Source organism: Cervus canadensis, chromosome 1 (genome assembly GCF_019320065.1).
Source record: "Cervus canadensis isolate Bull #8, Minnesota chromosome 1, ASM1932006v1, whole genome shotgun sequence".
Classification (NCBI taxonomy): Eukaryota; Metazoa; Chordata; class Mammalia; order Artiodactyla; family Cervidae; genus Cervus; species Cervus canadensis.
In genome coordinates, this window is record NC_057386.1 from 93,673,896 (window position 1) to 93,694,665 (window position 20,770).

The 20,770-nt window shown below is 34.9% G+C and overlaps 1 protein-coding gene across 4 annotated transcripts in view; it reads left to right on the plus strand.

Annotated features, from left to right (window-relative positions):
- The first annotated feature begins 1,194 nt into the window (after positions 1-1,194).
- FSTL5 (follistatin like 5) overlaps positions 1,195-20,770 on the plus strand; it is an 851,448-nt gene continuing 831,872 nt past the window's right edge. For all 4 annotated transcript variants that reach the window (XM_043487302.1, XM_043487320.1, XM_043487311.1 and 1 more), the window contains exon 1: positions 1,195-1,599. The gene's annotated coding sequence lies outside the window, so the exon portion shown is untranslated. The remainder of the gene's footprint in view (positions 1,600-20,770) is intronic.

Here is a 20,770-nt window from a genome sequence, read left to right on the forward strand (position 1 = left end):
AAAAATGTTTTATCCAACTGAGAAAATTTAGGCTTATTTTACTTGCCCATTTCTTTGTACAAGTCAGTCCTGATGACTGTAGGAAGCAGTTGGGGTTAGTATGTGGATACTGACCCTTTGGTATGATTGATCTTTTCTGTTCACTAAAAATGTTTGTCTACAAGGAATCTGACAGGGCAGCCCCCTTTCTCTTGCTGTCAAGGGACTTAGAGCCTCACTGGGACAAGAAACATCACATACACTGAGAGAATTGCTAAAGGCTATGAAATGCTTCCAGCCTACCCCATCTTTCAGAGAACTGATATATTAGACATAATAAATATTGCATAACCTTCAGGATTTTGGCAATGGAAGTTGAATTTGGGAACTCTCACTTTCTTCATTGTTAAGTGATGTTTTTTAACCCTGGAATCTCCAAATCCATTTAACTTGACAGTGTATTTAAATCACAAGAATGCTGCTCCACAGATTTTATAGGAACCCACGAAGTCAGAGATATGCTACGCAGTACTCATATAAACAAAATTAAGACAATATTGTTTACAAGTGACAAGTATTGCAAGCTTTCACATTTTCTCCCAGTACTCAAAGCGTTTTTTCTTCTCCAGAACAAGTTTCTGCTGCAGTGAGTCCCTCTAGCAGTTTCGTGAACCTAGGAAAAGGAACGAAGACCAAACACATTCTTTCCAGTAAACAAATGGCAGGGCGAAGCAGGGAAGTTTGAACGGAAAGATCAAAAGGGATTTTTTTAATCTTCTGAGCGGCTGCATGAACTCCTTCTGTCCCTGGATCCGCGGTCCTTCACCCACCCAGCCACCCCCCCTCCGCTCCCCGAGCATGCCCTCTGCTCCGCTGCCCCCTCTGCCCCTTCTCCTGTCAAAGCTGTCAGCTGAGGTTTCCGGAGCGCACAGGACCCAGGGTCCCGGCGAAGGCAAAGCTCCAGCTGCGCCGAGAGCGTTCGGTTTCTTCAAGGCTGGTTTTGCTGGAGCCTGAAGTCCAATGATGCCCACGTTGATACTCAGGCTGGATTCGGTCGCTTCCACTGCCTCAGCTGACCCCAGCAGAAGCCCAATCCAGGGGGCGGCCCCGCACCTCCCTCGGAGCTGAAATGCAAAATCGTTACGTCAGATGGCAGGGGCGGGGCGCGCCCGGGTTGAGTGGCAGCCGCCCTTGCTCCGGGAGGAGGCGCGAGAATCAGCCTGGTTCAGTGACTGAGACAAACTGGTGGGGAGAGGAGCGGGTGCTGTCCACCGCGCTGTCGGTGCTGAACCTGGGACGCCCGCGGACCGGCTGCTCCCGCGGCTCCAGGCAACGCCCTCTCCCACCCTCCGTGCCGCCGGACCCTCTTCCCTAGCTGGACCCTATCAACTTGATAAAGGAGTGTGGTATCGGACGTGGGAGAGAGTCCTCCGTTTGCCACCTGGGCGCCCATTCAGGCGTGACTTCGGGGATTTCTATAGTTTCAGACCAAACTATTTCCCTCTTTTCCCAACTAAGATCATTTTTTAGTTTTTTTTTTTAATTATTTTTATTATTGTGATTTACATATCCACACTGGTTAGGAACCTTTCTGGGAGACTTTTTGACTCTGGAAATAAGGTAAGAAAAAGAATATTATTATACATTTTTACAAATGGGGGAGCAATGCCATACAAATATTTAAGAGCAAGTTATGATTATTTTTATAATTTGAAACGGGATAGTTGGTATTAATTGAAACAGCTATTTTAATAATTACTATTACAAGAACGTCTGTTGGTGATTAGGCACTGAATTCAAGAGAGGAAGTTGAGGGCTTTGTTTTTTATTTTTGTGAACTTAATGTCATTGTGTTACATCTTGCTTTATAAATATAAATTTTGTAGAGAAACACTTCTAGCATAGCTCAAAGGAAAGGAAACATTCGATGCAAGTCCTCAAATATGTTAGTAAATTATGTTAAATAAACCATCCAACAAGTTGTTTAAAACAAATACAACCTTAAAAAATATGTGAGTGGACTAATCTCTGATTAATCAATATTGCCTATGGTATCTAAATCATAGACTGCAAAGTGCAGAGCTTTCTTCACATTATTTTGTAGAGGAGGTGGCTAGAAGAGGACCATTTATACCATGCTGGGTTCATTTAGATGTGTTGTTATGCAGTAGATCCATATAAAACTTGTGAAACTTGGTCTCAAAATTGTGCACCCCAAGGTCATGTGTATTTCCAATTTGGGGGCTGTTTGTTCTGCTATTGACTAGTGAATGTCATCCCCCTCCACCCTCTCAGGTTAGAGGTGGATGTAAATGGGAAGCTCTGATTTAATAATACAGTATTAGCTTGTATTATAGTCGCTACTGCTGTTGGTAATTTGAATGCAACTGGGAAGCGTGGGCTGGGAAAATGTCTCGCTATTTCAGCAATGTTTAACCTCTTGCATGCTTAACAGAGAGCTTTTCTCTACTTAGGAGATTTTCTTTTGAAGCTACATTCCTTTTGTGAATTGACAGTGTGTTTTGGGTGTTTATGGAGGAAGAATTCAGTGCAGAAAATCACTCAACAGTACTTCTCATAGTGAAGAATTATTAAATGATAGAAGTTAGCTGGTGTTCTGTGTGTTTCTATTACTATTTATGACTTTTTTGCTAGGCAAGATGATTTGTCTGATAAGTAATATTATGTCCTTTCATTTATGTCATTAATGACATTAGATCAATTATAAATGATGACTGGCAAAACATGGGAAGAAGGTTTTTTACATTTCAGGAAGAGAGTTCAGGTGGCAACTAGATGTCCTTTATTAATAGGAATGGGTAAAATATGAGTTGTTTCAGATGATAAATTTTGTTCAACTCACTAAGGCTATGTTTTTCAGCAACTAAAAAGTACACTAAGTTTAAAAATTTGTGTGGTTTAATTATCATAAAAATTTCTACTCTAGTTGCATTATGTGTCCTAAGATAAACTTTAGGTTTAGAGTTTATTATTTAAAATAATTCCTTTGGGTAGATTTTTCATCTTATTAATAGCACAGTCCTACATGAGAGTGATTGTTACAAGAAATGGATATTATTTCAAGCATTAGAGGTCAAATGTAAATTCTTTAGCTGTTCTCAGGTTTTACCTAAGCAGATGTTTTTTGTAAGATTCCCATCAGTCATGCTATCTTACATTAAAGCGGTAGAAAATTTTAAGAACTAAGCAGCTAGAAAATCAAACTATGATCTCTGGAACACTGGGCCATGAAGCTTATACCAAACAGCCTCTTTAATTACATAGAGTATCATTCTTCTCTTCTGTACATTTTGACATTTTCTTCTTTAAAGCTTGGTATAAATAGTCAGACAGTGTAATTTTAAACAGAATAATGGCTTTAATTTTTTTTTTTAGTTTTATTTATTGCACTGAAGCATAAACATATTTTTTAATTTTATAACTTAGTTTAAAAGTAGCAACATATACAAACACCATATTCACCCAAGTAAGTATCTCATTGACTTATTTGTCCATAAAGTTTTCCAAGATGTATGTCTTTGTTTGGGTAGAAATAGTAAAGCTTGAACTGCCAGTGTCTAGCATTCTTTTAGATGAAGTTTAGAGTTGTCAAAATGAGATGATGAGACACTAAAATCAAAATGTGTTATTGGAAATAATGAGACTACTGGGGTAGGTTCAGTGAGACTGCAAATTTAAAATATGAGAAACATTTTGTACTGATTTTCCTACATTTAGCTTTTATATATTCTGAAGTGAGGTAAAATTAGCTGACCATAATAAGCCCCAAATTAGCACAAAAGAGATACCATTTGGATACAGAATGCAGTTCTAACTGTAAACAAGTAAAATTGTCAACTTTGAGGACTTCTATTAAAAATACTCACATGTGGTGGTCCTTCAATAAATATTTGCTCCATAAAGAAATGACCATATTTTGGAATTAAAACCTGTCCATGTGAAATTCAAGGGGCTAGTCAATACCATAACAACAGATACTCTGTTAGTCATGAATTCATTTCATTTCATAGATATTGCAAATGTATAAAGAGCTTTCTACTTCAAGATAATGACCTTTTACAAATTATGGAAAGTATGCAAATTATTGAAATAGTTTAATGTCATGTGATATGTTCAAATAGTTGCCTTTCTTGTTCTTCAATTTCTTAAGGCAAATTGATCTGGATGAAAAGTAAACAAATAATATTGCCAGATAGGTGTCTTGTTTCCTTGCAAATATGATTAATAACTATGTATGTTTGGGGGGATTCAAGACAATGGTGAAATAACTTGGATTTAATCAAGGCTACATATTATTTTTCTTAAAAAGTTATTGACACATACAATAGAAAAATCAAAAAGTAGTAAATCTGAAGTATGATATAAAGTTTAGATAGTTGACTTCTTAAAAGTAACATAAGCTATTAAGTAACTTATGAATTATAATTATTATTTGGTAGTTTATTGAAAATTTTCTCTCTGTGATGGCCAGATTTCATGTTAAATACTCTTTCATCCATGAAACCAAATACTTTAAGTAATATGTTCCTTTTAATCCTTCATATTTGCCCCAAATTAACATACTATCTCTAGTATATTTTAACTTACTATGTAATAGACTTTATATACGTAATGTAGTATGCTTGATAACATATATATATTATACTCTGTAATAAGTTCATAAGACTCTTAAGAACTAATAAGCTACTAAAGTACTTCCTGTTGTTAACATCATTCTAACAGCCATGTGACCAATTATTTTGTACGAAATGAACTTAATCACCTTCTCCAACACCTCCAAAATCCTTCAGGCTTAGTCTACTTAAGGTGAGCTATAGGGTCCCTTGTGGAAAATACCAGTTTGCTTGTTAAATTGGTCACCACACAACAAAACAATTGGTCTCTTTCTTCCTAATCACCTTGGTATTGAAGCAGTTGATATTTTCTATTATGAGATAAACTATGAGATAAGATAGTGTTTTTGATACATTCAGAATTCTAATGAGTTTTAATATGGATTTTCTGAAACAAGAATGAAGCAATCATATAGCACTCTTAATGAGTATATGCATGTTATATACATGTGCTATATATTTGTATATATGTGTGTGTATATATATATATATATATATATGTTATTGATCTATCTGTCTAGGTAAAGTCTGCTGTACCATAAACCAGTGGGACTGATCTGGAACTTGCAAGCTCAAGAAATGCTACTTAATATAAAAATAATTTACATACTAAGCTACAATGCAACATATACTTTTTGGTGATAAAACTAGTTTTTAATTATTGTTATTTTAAAAATTTGTTTAGGCTAGTAAGCTTGAGCACACACAAGTTTTTTTTGCTTTGTTTTTGCCATGAACATGTCATTCGGAAGCTCTCTGAATGACTGATTGGCAAGGGAAAGGACAATTGGAAGCAAAACTTTGCCAAGGATAAGTAGCAGAATGAATGTATACATAATGAAGATATTATTGTGCTGCACTGATTCTGCACAAAGTATGGTTAATGATAAATGATTTGCAAATTATAATCTCTAGAAGAGACACATGAGGTTCACTTAGTATACATCTACAAATACTTTGCTTAGTGTGTTCATTTGCACAATACAGAGGAATATTATTTCAACTCAAATTGGTTCATAGCACTTCTAACAATTCTAAAACACAATGCAGAGGAATATTATTCCAACTCAAATTGGTTCATAGCACTTTTAACAATTCTAAAACACAATGCAGAAGAGTTGAAAACACTTTTTGTTCATTGAGTTTTATTTAAATATATTCATCATAATTGACAATTAAGAGGAACTTACTTCAGTGATATATTTTTTTCTGCTCAAGTAACACCAAGGTACCAATTAAAACACGCAGAGTAGCAATTAAAACATAAGTCTGAATTGTATTCCCCAAAGATGATGATGAAATGAAAATAATTTTCCTTTCCACTTTCACCAAAAACATTAGACAGTGTTTTAATGACCAGCAAGGCCTTATTTTTTCTAGTTTCTAAAGTCTTCAAAGTAAAAGTCCTTATACACATAAAGGGACAAATGCCCCCTGCCCTTTGGAGTTATGTGCCCCTTTTTCTCAAAGCCACAGGTTTTGTTGTGGTCTTGGAGTCAACTGAACTCTGGATTACCTCATTTAAGAGTAAGGAAGTGGTCCCATTAATCTTTCTAAAGAAAGAGGGCCAGTGAGCTACTACTAGTAAGCACTTTTTTGCTGCTCGTGATAAATAACTTATTGATACCTGTGAACCTTGATTTGCCTGTACAAGAAGAGGAATAATATAGAAAAAAGATGCTATTTAAGGTATTAATATGTATACATACACATTTTATTCATATTAGGTTAATTTATCCATATTAAGTCATTTTCCTTTTACATGACTATGTAGATTTTCTATTATCTTCATTTTAGATAAGAGAAAGCAGACACACAGGTCAAAACTTTCTACTTCTTCAGCCCATAGTCACACAATTAAGAATAGATGGATTAGGCAACTGAGCTTAGCTCACCCATTTTGCTTCTACTGTCCACTTTTATCACCTCTGTTTAAGTCAGGTATTCAAATGGGTGTGTCATTTAAATCTAGACTTTTTTTTTGTTACTTTCTTTACTAAATGTGAATGCTAATTTTCCCTCTTGCCCCATCTTTCCCTTAATTATTAAGTTTTGTTGAAATAATTTTATGTCATATATTCTTTGGGTTTCCCAGGTGGCACTAGCAGTAAAGAACCTGTTTGCCAATGCAGGAGATGTAAAAGACATGAGTTCGATCCCTAGGTTGGGAAGATCCCCTGGAGGAGGGCATGGCAACCCATTCTAGTATTCTTGCCTGGAAAAATCCCGTGGACAGAGGAGCCCAGTGGGATACAGTTCATAGGTCACAAAGAGTTGGACATGACTGAAACTAGTTAGCACAGCATAGCACATATATTCTTTAGTATACAAACTTTAGAATTTATATCAAAAATCTTAAGGAGCTTTTCCTTTGTATTTAATGTTAGAGGTCCTACATTACTTAATCTCATAGACCATAATATTAGGAAACAATATTTCCCTTTATATCTCAAATAGAATAAGAAACAGTATAACAGAGTAATTTCCAAAGAGTTCATGTTTTTTTGGTTTATTTGTTTCATTCTCTAAAAAGTCCTCCTAGATATCAAGTTCAATTCCAAATACATCTTGAACTAAACTTCAAGCAATGCAACTTGTGTTATAAAACACTGCTCACATTTAAACCTTCAGGCTAGTTAGCTGCTAATATTTCCGTCTATGAGATGAAATGATCAAAATAATATTAGTAGTTTCAAAGCATAATACAAAGAGAGGTAGTTTAAGTGGGCTATTGAAAACTTAGGAAACAGTCAGTACTTTATTCTATTGTTTCTTCTATTTGAGGTATTAATACAAAGGGAAGTGTTGGCTGGTAATTGATGTTCTTTGCTTTCACATGGCATTTAGGTTGACTGAGTAGAAGAGGTGAGAGCTGGTGGCAGTAATAACAACACAGCTCCCAGGAGAGCCGCACAGTTGTGTCAGAGCCCCTGGTGAATCCTCATTATCTGAGTTTTGGGTTGTCCTTATTAAGTGGATCCCAAAGGAGATGGAAAAGTTTGATTTGTGGAAAAGTTTAACTTGAATGTGGAAAAGTTTAACTTGAAAGTGGAAAATTTTATAGGGCTTTTATTAAATATGTTATATGTTGATTAACGATACTCAGAATTTTACTTTTGAAATGAAGCCTGGTGTAAAAGTTTTTAATCTTGAAATTTCTGCACCATTTTGCATACTATTCACTGTTCCTCATTCTTACTAGAGCCCTGCAGGAGGCTCATTCATTATAACAGCTATAGTCATTCTCCCTTCGTAGATAACTTCCAAATCCATAACTCTGGCCCACATTTGAACTCCACAAATGTATTTACAAAGTGTCTGCTAGATATTTTAACTCTGATTTTATGATGACAGGACAAACTCCACAAACTCATCATCTCATCCTCACCATGGTCCACGAGCCTATTTCTACCTGTCAGTTAGTGACACACTTTTTCCATTCACCTAGGCCTGGGATTTTGTACACCTTTTAAACTTGCATCATTATTGTTATATTGTGTTAAATATATAACACATCATTGTGTTATATATATGTTTTGACTTTTTTATCCCCCTTTTGGCGTGTAACTTTATCTAATGCATGTAACTTTTCTCAATTTTCTATTCTTTTTTCACTTTTACCTTGACCCAGACTGTCCCATGTCAACCAGAATTTTATTTTTACATTTTCTACATTGATCTTACTAATTCCTGGTTCTTCCTGTAGTGATAACAATTCATGATTGTAATGGCAAAGTAACATTTTTGATGACTTGTAGCATGCCATGCATTTGTTAGGTATTTATAAACATCATTCTATTTTATATTCACAACAGCTTAACAGGTAGATATTGGGAGACCAAAGCTTTAGGAGTTATGCAGCCCATGGAGCTAGGACTCAGACCAAGTTCTGTCTGAAGCAGCTGCATGATCATAACCATTATCCTCTGCAGATACAGACTTCTTACCTCTTTGAGATTCCTCTTGATTAAAGTAAGCTTTCAAATGTGGCTGCATTCTGAAATCGTCAGTGGATCTCTGATTTTTACTGTATTAAGTTGAAATTCTCTGTTTGTTTTTAAGATTCTTCTAATTGACTCTACACTCTGCAAGCAAAACTGATTTTCAGTTCTCTCATATGTGCAATGCATATTTGTAAAACAGAGATAGGTCAACATATAAAGCATGGGCCTTACCTGGGCTATTGTATTTTCAGAATTCCAGCTTTCAGAATTCCCACTCCTGTATCCAGCCAAGTTTTCTCATGATCTAAGAGTGTATTATGCTCATGTGTACTTTTCAGCCTCTGGTTTTTGTTGTAACAAATGGCTTGTCCCTGTCACCCTGGATATCACTAAGATTCTCTCAAAGCCTCCGTGTGTCACAAGTCTGGATACAGGCGAGCTGGGTCTTTTGTTTAGGATCTCACATCAAGTTTTCATCCAGGGCTAGACTCTTATTTGAGGCTCAGCTTCCTCCTCCAGGCTGTAGGTTGGATTTATTTCTTTGCAGCTCAGAACTCATGGAAGATGGTTTCTTCAAAGCCAGAAAAGAACTCACTGACTTTTTGGTCTGACCTCCAGAATTGCTTTTCTTTAAAAGAAACCTCATTAGATCAGGTTCAGCGAGAATAATCTGCGTTTTTTAGAAAGACTAATCTCCTTTTTGACATACATAAAGTGAACTGATTTAAAACCTTACTTGCTTCTTAAGATCTGTTCTCTTTACCATAGACTGTAACAACCAAAAGAGCACTATCACATAACCTTTGCCATATTCTGTTGGTCAAAATCATGATAAAGGCTATGCTTACACATAAGTTGAGGTGCTTATGCACAAATGTGGGTCACTGGGATTCATGTTAGATTTCTGTCTACTGTATTGGGTTAAAGTTTGAATTGAACTTTAGAATCTTTTTTCATCACTATAGTGCCTCTGAGTCATTCTTTCTCCTCTCCAGCATTTATGACCTAGATTTTATGCAGTGTACGGTTTGGCATTCTATCCAATTAACTTTAAGCTATTTTTAAAGGAAGAAGCTTAGGAGTTCCTTCCATGTGTATAAAACTTTGTGGTTTACAATTATTTCATATACATATTATTATTTAATGTTCATTGAAGTTACTACATTTTTATATTTGCTTCAGTTAGGTAGTGCTCTCATACATGTAAGATTATAATAAATTTGTAGAGTATTTTATACGTGTAAAACTGTTAAGGAATTATGCTCATGGATTAGTTAATGTTTTTAGATTTTAGATTTTGGTAATCTGCTTTGTTTTAATGTTTTTGTATTTGATCCTTGACTACTTGAAAAACCACACAAAGGATTTTTTATTATTATCCTTTTTCATGCAACATCAAACATAGACCTTCCCATGAAAATAAGGAATTTATATTTAATATTATGCTCTATGGATGATAATGACGTTGTGTAAAAGGTGAAAATATGTAAGCTTTCTATTTAGAAAAAAAATACAAGAAATATATTTTATCTTCAGTTTGAGAGAGAAATTTCACAATTTAAGAGAATGTTGTTTTAAAAGAATGTCACACGTATGATATTATTAATTTTGTTTTTGCTTATTTGGTCTAATTATAGGTAAATAATTGCACAGTTACTTTTACTATCATTAATTATATAGAAACATTTCATTGAATTTATACCTTTTATAGTTTATATACAATTAAGGTAATTTTATTTTGACAAAAGCTAAAAAAACTTATGTATAAATTCAGCTTTTAATTTTAATATAATAATTATTTTTAAACAGATCATATATATTATAAAATAAACTATTAATTCAGTATGGACAAAGTTCCTATTGTGTTTCAGATTCCCTTTCAGCTGCTAAAGGTTAAGCAGAAATGAGAGAGAAAGAGTTCCCAACTCTTTTCTTTCTGTGGGAAGGTAGATGATAGGCAAACCAATAAAGACAAAGGATAATCTCTGGTATTGATCAGTGTTATGGTAAAAAGGAGAATAGGGAAAGGATTGCTAAGGGGTGAGGGTGCTGCCGAAAACAGGGGTCATCATAGGAGCCAACTCTGCTGTTCAAAGGTATTCATTAAGTAGTTTCTTACAAGTTGACATTGCTTAAGGCTATTGTGAGTAATACTGCAATGAACATGGGTATACACATATATTTTTCAATTATTTTAGATAAATGCCCAGAAATAGGATTGTTGTGTCATGGGATTTTATTTAAAAATTTTTAAGAAGCCTCCAGATTGTTTTTCAAAGTGACTGCACCAATTTCAATTTCTCTCAACAGTGCGCAAGGGTTAACCATTTCTCCACATCCTCCTTAGGACCCGTTATTTGTACTCTTTTTGATAGTAGCTATGAGAGAAGGTGTGAGGTGATTTCCTTGTGGTTTTGATTGCATTTCCCTGGTGATTAGTGATGTTGAGCATGTCATCTATGTATGTACCTCTTGGTCATTTAAGTATCTTCTTTGGAATATCTTTCATTTTTTAAAATTGAAATATGGTTAATTTACAATGATGTATTAGTTTCAGGCATACAATGATTCATATATATGTGTATATACATATACACACACACATATATATGTATATATATTCTTTCTCAGATACTTTACCCCTACAGGTTTAATACAAAACATTGAGCATAGTTTCCTGTGCTATATAGTAGGAACTTTCTGTTTATCTATTTTTCATATGTCAGTGTGAATATGGTAATCCCTAACTCCTAATTTATCTCTCCCCTCCTTTTCCCTTTGTATTTTCTACGTCTGTGTTTTAATGGTTTGTAAATGAATTCATTTGCATCTTTTTTCTTAGATTACATATAAGTGATATCATATGGTATTTATCTTTGTCTGTCTGACTTACTTCACTTAGTATGACAGTCTCTAGGTTTATGCATGTTGCTACCAGTGGCATGATTTCCCTGGTTTTTTTTTTTTTACGGCTGACTAATATTCCATTTTATACATGTGTCATATCTTCTTTATCCAGTCATCTGTCAATGGATATTTAGGTTGCTACCATGCCTTGGCTATTTGTAGATAGTGCTGCCGTGTGCAATGGGGTGCATGTATCCTTCCAAATTATACTTTTTTTCTTTCTGGATATGTGCCCAGGAATGAGATTGTAGGACCATATGGTAACTCTTCTTTTAGTTTTTAAGGAACTGCCATACAGTTCTTTATAGCGGCTACATCAATTTACATTCCCACCAATAACCTAGGTGGGAGGGTTCCTTTCTCATTCTTAATGTCAAATGATAGGCAAAAACCCAAAGATTGACATCATGAAAAAAATTGTATTCTTTTTATTTGTGATTTTCTCACTAATGAAAATTAGTCTCCCCCTATTTGGTACGACAGTATATTTAAACTGTCACATAGATTAATTTTTCTTTCCACTTTTAAACATGTTATGCAGAATGTGTTGCATCTAAATTCTAGACTTTAAGTTGATCCAAAAATTAGTTTGTATTCTTTGTGCGTTGTATAGTTTATTTGTTCAAAATTTCGCATTCTTTCATAGGAACTTAAGTGTTGTGAAATCTGTGTTCCTTTGAAGCAGTGATCCAGTGGGCTGGTATTTCTATCAAATGATCCTTTATCCCAGACACTATGGCATTATTAAGGAAAGAGACATGCTTAAAATGCCTTTGGGGTTTGTGCACATGCTTGAGAAACCACAGTATTTATTAGTTATTATGTAATTGTGTTCTTTTTACCAAAAAGTGTGACATCATGGAACCATGTAAGGAAAAAGCAAAAGAAAACAAATGCAATAAAAACACACATATAACTTAATAAAATAAATGCAACAATTGGATGCACAATATCTCAATTCTATAGCAGAGTTGCAAAAAATAGTATATTTACAAAAAAGTAAGGCTTAAAAGAACTTGCACAAACTGCACCAATGCTTTGCTTGACTTATTTTCTTTGGTGAGATTGCTCATGAAGCTGTAATTAATTGAGCTAAACAAAGTAAAGAGGAAAGTTTCTAGAAAATGCTTTGCATTTTAATTTTACATATTTACAATTCATGGCAACTGCAATTTCAAATAATTATCCTCTACCTGTGTTTATTTTCTTTTGGCAAATGTCCTCTTTCCCAGGTTTCCTGAAGCCTGAGTAACGGAAAAGTCTTTCAGAGCTTGTTTCTCTGTCTTTGCACAAATAGTACAGCTTAATTGGTAATGTCTGGAGTAGAAGTGTGTACCCAGCTGTGAAAATGGCTCCAGATGCTAGCACTCAACTGGACATCTCGTTAATTATATATGTTTTGTTGAACATTTTAGTTAGGTTAACAACTGTCTGAAAATCAGCAGAGGGAGCTCAAGAAGGCGTTAAGGAGATTTTGATATTAATTTTCTAATGTCATTGTGTATACTCAGTCACTCAGTTGTGTCCCACTCTTTGCAACCCCATGGACTGTAGCCCACTGGCTCCACTGTCCATGGAATTTTCCAGACAAGAGTACTGGAGTGGGTTGCCATTTCCTACTCCAGGGAATCTTCTGGACCCTGGATTGAAACCATGTCTCTGGAGTCTTCTGCACTGGCAGGCGGATTCTTTATCACTGTGCCACCCGGGAAGCTATGGTTTTCTTCAAAACAGTCTTCTTCACATTTGGGAAATAAAGACAGTTTTAAGTGCAGAGTAATCTTTTTGAAGTTGGGAAATTTACAGTTATTTAAATAATTAAATAAAAAAATTATCTCTAAATTTTTTTGTTCTGTTTATTACAGAAGGTTAATTGGTATGATTTCTAAAATACTGGAACATAGGGAGAACCCTGACCTCATCTCCAGGCTTTTACTGCATCAGGTTTTAGATCTTAGTTCAGGGGTCTTGACCCAGGAGCAAGAATACGGACTCTAGAGGCCTAGTTTTCAAGGGACTTTTATAAAACACATAGTCTTAAATTAAATCTGTAATAGTCCTATGAATATGGCAGGCATTATCCTACAATTTTACTGGTTTTCTTAAATATACTGGACTTTGTTCCAACCCAGCACTTGTAACATCATCCTCCCAAACGTGTAAAACCTGGCACGAAGTTAAAGGACATGGGTATCCAGAAAACCTTAAAACAGATCTGATATTTTCAGTTAGCAAATTCATACCAAGAGACATGCCCCATATTTATGTATTTTATAAATTTGATAGTAGAAAGTATTTCAGGCTGTTTTTGAGTGGGACTACTTTAGATGATATTTCAAAGTTATGCTGAAATATAAAAATTTCTAATTTTTTTTTAATTAGAATTCAATATTTTCTATGCATCAAAGAGTATTAAATATACCCCAAGGCTTAAGTTGGAAACCTATCATGTTGTAAGAATGAGCTATTACATAGAAGCATTCTTAAAAATATTGCAGCATTCTATTAAAATTCTACTCTATTAAAGCAACACTTTATTGGCCTGGTGTGCTGCAGTCCTTGGGGTTGCAAAGAGTCAGACACGGCTGAGGGACTGAACTGAGCTGAACTGAAATAAAATTCCTGATTTAATACTAAATTAATATATTCTTTCATTGTCTGATGACATTTTAATAGCTAATTGCCTTATTCTATAGGATATTTAAATTTACTGGTAGCCTATATAAAATTATTAAATTTGCTATTTACTACTTATAAATTAACAATTTTCTTTGCTTGTCATGCAATTTTTATATGAACATTAAATAATCTATAAACTCTTGTTATGTATATTTGAAACCCATCAAAATATTTTATTGTTATAAAATTTTCCCTGAGTTTAAATTACTTGATCACTCTTGAGATTACAGATATCTATGCCATTATATTTTCTAAAGTATTCTAAGATATTACATCAATACATTTAGGCTAGTAATGCTTGGGATATTTAACCATAGTGTGGTGTGTTATGATTTTCTTAAATTAATAGTGAAAATTGAGTTTTCCAGATTTTTATTTATGTTTGCTTATTAACTCATGTGATTTAATATGTTTCTTAGAAATAATTCTACTATTGTAAATCTTCCTGTATGGTGAAAGTGAAGTGAAAGTCACTCTGTTGTGTCCAACTCTTTGTGACACCATGGACTATGCAGTCCATGGAATTCTCTAGGCCAGAATGCTGGAGTGGGTAGCCTTTCCCTTCTCCAGGGGATCTTTCCAACCCAGGGATCAAACCCAGGTCTCCCACATTGCAGGTGGATTCTTTACCAGCTGAGCCACAAGGGAAGTCCTGTATGGTAAATGACCATTAATCTAAGATAAACTTGATTTTATAGAATCTGTGAAAATTGGATTCTATGAAAGAATACTACTAATAATTTATTGAGCAATTATTGGTGGGTTTCAGGCACAATTTTAGATACCATATAATTTATTTTACTAAAGCTTTAGAAAAAGTTGTAAGGTAAAATTGAAGCTGAGCCCAAGCTTTCTGGGTAGGTTAAAAGTCCAATGTCTCTATATGAAGAACACTGCAGTTTTATTGTCATATTTTCTATGCAAGCTGAGTTTTGTTGTTTGGTTGCTCAGTTGTGTCTGACTCTTTGTGACCACATGGACTGCAGCATCCAGGCTTTTCTGTCCTTCACCATCTCCTGGAGATTGCTCAAACTTATGTCCATTGAGTCAGTGATGCCATCCAACCATTTCATCCTCTGTTGGTTCCTTTCTCCTCCTCCCTTTAATCTTTCCCTGAATCAAGGGTTTTTTCAAAGAGTCAGCTCTTCACATCAGGTGGGCAAAGTATTGGAGGTTCAGCTTCAGGTTTAGTCCTTCAAATGAATACTCAGTGTTGATTTCCTTTTAGGATTGACTGGCTTGATCTCCTTGCTGTCCAAGGGAACTCTCGAGTCTTCTCTAGCACCACAGTTCAAAGGTATCAGTTCTTCGGTGCTCAGCCTTTTTTATTGTCCAGCTCTAACATCCATACATGACTACTGGAGAAACCATAGCTTTGACTAGACGGACCTTTATTGGCAAAGTAATATCTCTGCTTTTTAATACACTGTCTAGGTTTGTCATTGCTTTTTTTCCAAGGAGCAAGCATCTTTTAATTTCATGGCTGCAGTCACACTTCACAGTGATTTTGGAGCCCAAGGGAAAAAAAAAGTCTCTTGCTGTTTCCAATGTTTCCCCATCTATTTGCCATGAAGTGATGGGACCGGATGCCATGATCTTCATATTTTGAATGTTGAGCTTTAAGCCAGCTTTTTTCACTCTCCTCTTTCACTTTCATTGAGAGGCTCTATAATTCCTCTTCACTTTCTGCCATTAGGGTGGTATCATTTGCATATCTGAGGTTATTGATTTTTCTCATAGCGATCTTGATTCTAGTTTGTGCTTCAGCCAGTCCAACATTTCACATGATGTACTCTGCATATAAGTTAAATAAGCAGGGTAACAATATGCAGCCTTGTCATACTCCTTTCCCAATTTGGAACCAGCCTGTTGTCCCATGTTTGGTTCTCACTGTTGCCTTTTGACCTGCATAAAGGTTTCTCAGTAGGCAGGTCAGGTGGTCTGATATTCCCATCTCTTGAAGAATTTTCCACAGTTTGTTGTGATCTACATAGTCAAAGACTTTAGTGTAGTCAATGAAGCAAAAGTAGATGATTTTCTGGAATTCTCTTGTTTTCTCTGTGATCCAATGGGTGTTGGCAATTTGATATCTGGTTCTTCTGTCTTTTCAGAATTCAGCTTGTACATTTGGAAGTTTTCAGTTCACATATTGCTGAAGGCTAGCTTGAAGGATTTTTGAGCATTACTTTGCCAGTGTGTGAAATGAGTGCAATTAAGTAGTAGTTTAAACATTCTTTGGCATTGCCCTTCCTTGGATTGAAATGAAAACTGACCTTTTCCAGCCTTGTGGCCACTGCTGAGTAGTCCATATTTGCCAGCATATTAAGTGCAGCACTTTCACAACATCATCTTTTAGGATTTGAAATAGCTCAGTTTGAATTCCATCAACTCCACTAGCTTTGTTCATACTGATATTTCCTAAGGCCCACTTGACTTCCCACTCCAGGATATTTGGCTCTAGGTGAGTGATCATACCATTATGGTTATCCGGGTCATTAAGATCTTTTTGTTCAGTTCTTCTTTGTATTCTTGCCACCTCTTCTTAATATCTTCCACTTCTGTTAGCTCCATATCATATCTGTCCTTTATTGTGCCCATCATGCATGAAATGTTTCCTTGATAGCTTTCCTTTTCTCCTTTGCCTTTGCTTCTCTTCTTTTATCAGGTATTTGTAAAACATCCTCAGGCAACCATTTGCCTTTTTGCTGGGCAAGATTTTGATCACCATCTCCTATGCAATATTATGAATCTTCATCAATAGTTCTTTGGCTGAGTTTATTCAGTGTTATTATCTTCCTTAAAAATGCACCAGGTTCATAGATGTCCATCAACACATGGATGGATGAAGAGTTGTGGTACATCTATACAATTGAATATTAATTGGCCATTAAAAGGAAAAATTCAAATCAGTTCTAGTGAGGTGAGTGAACATAGAACCTGTTACATAGATTGAAGTATGTCAAAAGGAGTAAGACATATATTATATGTCATCGTATATATATGGAATTTAGAAAAGGTAACACTGGTGAAGCTATATTCAGGGCTGCAATAGAGACACAGACATAGATAATAGACTTGTGGACACAGTGGGAGAAGGAGAGGGCTGGATGGGTTGAGAGAGTACCATTGAGATATATACACAACCATGTGTAAAAATAGATAGATAGTCAGTGGGGATTTGCTATATGACACAGGGAACTCAACCCAGTGCTCTGTCAGCCTAGGGGGTGGGATGGGGTGCAGGGTGGGATGAAGATTCAAGAGGGAGGGGACACATGTACATCTACAGCTGATTCATGTTGATGTATGGCAGAAACCAACACAACATTGTAAAGCAATTATCCTCCAATTAAAAAATAAAGAAATAAATGCACCAGGTTCAGCATGCTTTTCTATAAAGCACTTGGATTTCTCCAGTATAGAATGATTTCCATTCCAAGAGTGCATCTGTAAGTCCAATTTTTTCTTCAATCCAACAAAATTAGCCTAGGTACCGCACTAACGCAGCTGGCTATGTTGTACTGTACTATAGTAGGTTTATACTACGTTTCACACAAACAATACTTAAGAAATGCAGAAAATAAAGCATTTCTAATCTTATAGTAAGTACCTTGAATAGTACTGTAGTACAGTACAACAGCTGACATATTGGGGCTGGCATCAAATGAACATGCAGGAAGAGCAGGGAAGAGGGTGACTGCAGGAGGGAGAGTGAGAGGAAGGTATAGAACCGAAGGATCCTCAGCAATAGGAGGCGGAGGGCAAGCTGCAATTTTATTCATTCCTGACAATAATGGCACAGGTTCTGGTTCCTTGTTGGATTCAGTTCTATCTATCCTCTTGAAAAAGACAGTCCAGTGATGTCTGGGTAGTAGCTCTTTTTTTCTTATCATAGCTGACACGGAAGCACCAATTGAACTCTAAACAGCTGTTGCCACCTCTGTTTATCATTCTATATTTAGGTCCTATGCCTCACAAACTAATGGTGTCTCCTCAAGGAAAGAAAATCCCCTTGCATCATGAATGTCTTCAGTTGTTCGGTTACTACGTCTTCCTCTTGTCTCTGTTCATCCTGTCTCTGGGCCTCCAGTTCCATCAGGTCTTTAGCAGTGAGCTCCTTGGGTTGCACAACAAGGATTTCAATGAAGTCATCCTCTTGCAGCTGTGGCTTGAAATAAAGGCACTGTACTACTTACTGTACTCTATACAGAGATGTACAGTAAGGGGCACAAACGCACAACTACTTTAGAGGGTGCATACACGTGACAATGTACACCAGAAGTGCGAATTAACTTATGTGAAGTAACACACCTGATATTGGACGTGTGAATGCACATTCTCATCTTTGAGAGTTCACAGCTTGAAGACTGATATGTATGGGACCAACAATACATAAATATTTCTTCTGGACAATTGTCTCTTATTTGTCTAAAATTCTTCATAAAGATATTTTATTCCAATGCAATCCTGATTATCCCTTATTTTTCATTGAGAAACTTTAAATTGTTAGCAAAAAGCAAAAGCACCATGAATTAAAACTTTCCCTAATTTTCAGGGAGAACAAAACTAATTTTATGAATACAATTTTATCTCTGTTTTTCAGTCAAGTCTTATCAGTAAATGGTGGAATATACAATTTCTATTTCTTGCACATAGTGTATCTGAGAAACAGATGACAAACTGAGCATAGTATTGAAACTGATTTACAAATTAAGTAAAATAACAGGGCAGCATTTTCATCAGGGAGCAAAAAATATTTAAAAATTAGTTCTATTTATGATAAAATTAAATCTATTTACATATTAATATAAGTATAAATGTATAGACTTTTGCACTGAATCTACATTGAGTTTTCAGTGACAGAATCTTTATTTTCATCAGATTCAATAATGAGAAAAATAAGATTAAGCTATTTTATTTTAATTGGAATTGGACTCTATTGTGTATAGGTCTCATTCAGTCACTCCATACATCCAGATTCTTGTGTATAATCCTGGTATACATTCAGATACATTTAGCCACCTAATTTGGGGGGATTGCTATCTTTTGAATGCTACAGCTCTATTTATAAGCTTCATAGCTATGATCATATGGTGAAGGATATAAGCAAAAGGATTTGATTCTGAATTTGCAATATTTTTCCTTACACAAAACTTTGATAGAGTAATATCAAACATTGCTTTGTTTGACTGCATTCCTCTTTTTAGGTAGATTCTTTTCACACTGAACGCTAAATGTGGCACTTCTCATTTACCCCTTTGTAATCATTATAGCACTTAAATTCATTTCAAATTACATAAGCTGCATTCATTTATACAATAGTTTGGTGGATCATTCCTTTTGAAATGCAAGTTAATAATGTCTGACTCAGTAAACCAAAGTTTATGGTAATAAATCACATGTACTTCAAGAAGTTTGTAATCATCATTTTGAGTTACATTGTTTAATACTTTTTACATGTTTAAGATAAATATGATTGTCTTTTTGGGAGTGAACTGCATGTATGATAGTTTATTACTGACAATGGATACTGTCATGTTTAATTTGAAATAAGTAATATTCTATTTTTTATAAAATATTATATATATATCATCTAAAACTCTCATATCAGTTGGAATTTTCTAGCTTATTAAAATGTAGATAACCACATTTTCAAGTAGACTATCATGTTGACATGTTAAAAGTTGAAGATCATAAATAATAAAAAAAAAATAAAAATAAAAGTTGAAGATCAGTTAGAATCATTCATATACTAGACAGAATGGTTGAAGTTCCAATGAAATGCCAAATTCAAGACAGAGCAGAATATACACAGAACAATTAATTAACACACTTAAAAAAATATCAATAGTGCCTTTGATCTCACATTAATTCAAATTTTGCTAGGGGAATTTTAATGATAGACTAGTTGTGGGTATTAGAGGGAAGAATTGATCACTCAGTAGGGAATAGTATAATTTGTTCACAAACTCATTTAATATGGAAAAGCTCTGATAGGGTATATTTAGTGGCTTTATATATTAAACTTCAGTACATATTCACAAATAGCATGCTAAGTTCTAGGTAACTCAGATTGTGATTCAGATAATGAAAATGGATCAGTCATTTATGCCTGTCATATACCTAAGCAAATAGACAAACTCAGAAAATGACACAAACAAAAAATGTTTCTAGAAAGCTTCTTCAGAGAAAGATTAGTGAATTGATCTCAAGTAGAATTTTAACTAAAATAGTGTACAAAAATGGGAATTCAATTTGGATTTATCACTCTATTTTGTATTTTCTCACAATAATAGAATGTCTAATTCTGTATGACAAAGAAACCTTACAGCTTTTATTATAAGACACACTTGGAAATAACAAGCATCAAAGAAGTGTTGTAGGTTTAAAATTCCATTTTTACCTGTTGTGAAAACAGCTTCTTGTGAAATGCTTCCTGAAGTTGGACTTGACTGGCCTTATTTAAAAAGACATTTAAAAACAACATTTCTGTGTTAAGCTAGGGAGAGAGATCTAAAAAGAAATAGACATGTTTAGAAACTAAGTCCCAGATAAGAATATTGACAAGATTCTGAAAAAATTCGGAAGCAAGCAAGATCACATTTAAGAGGAATCTGTAGCTTCCCT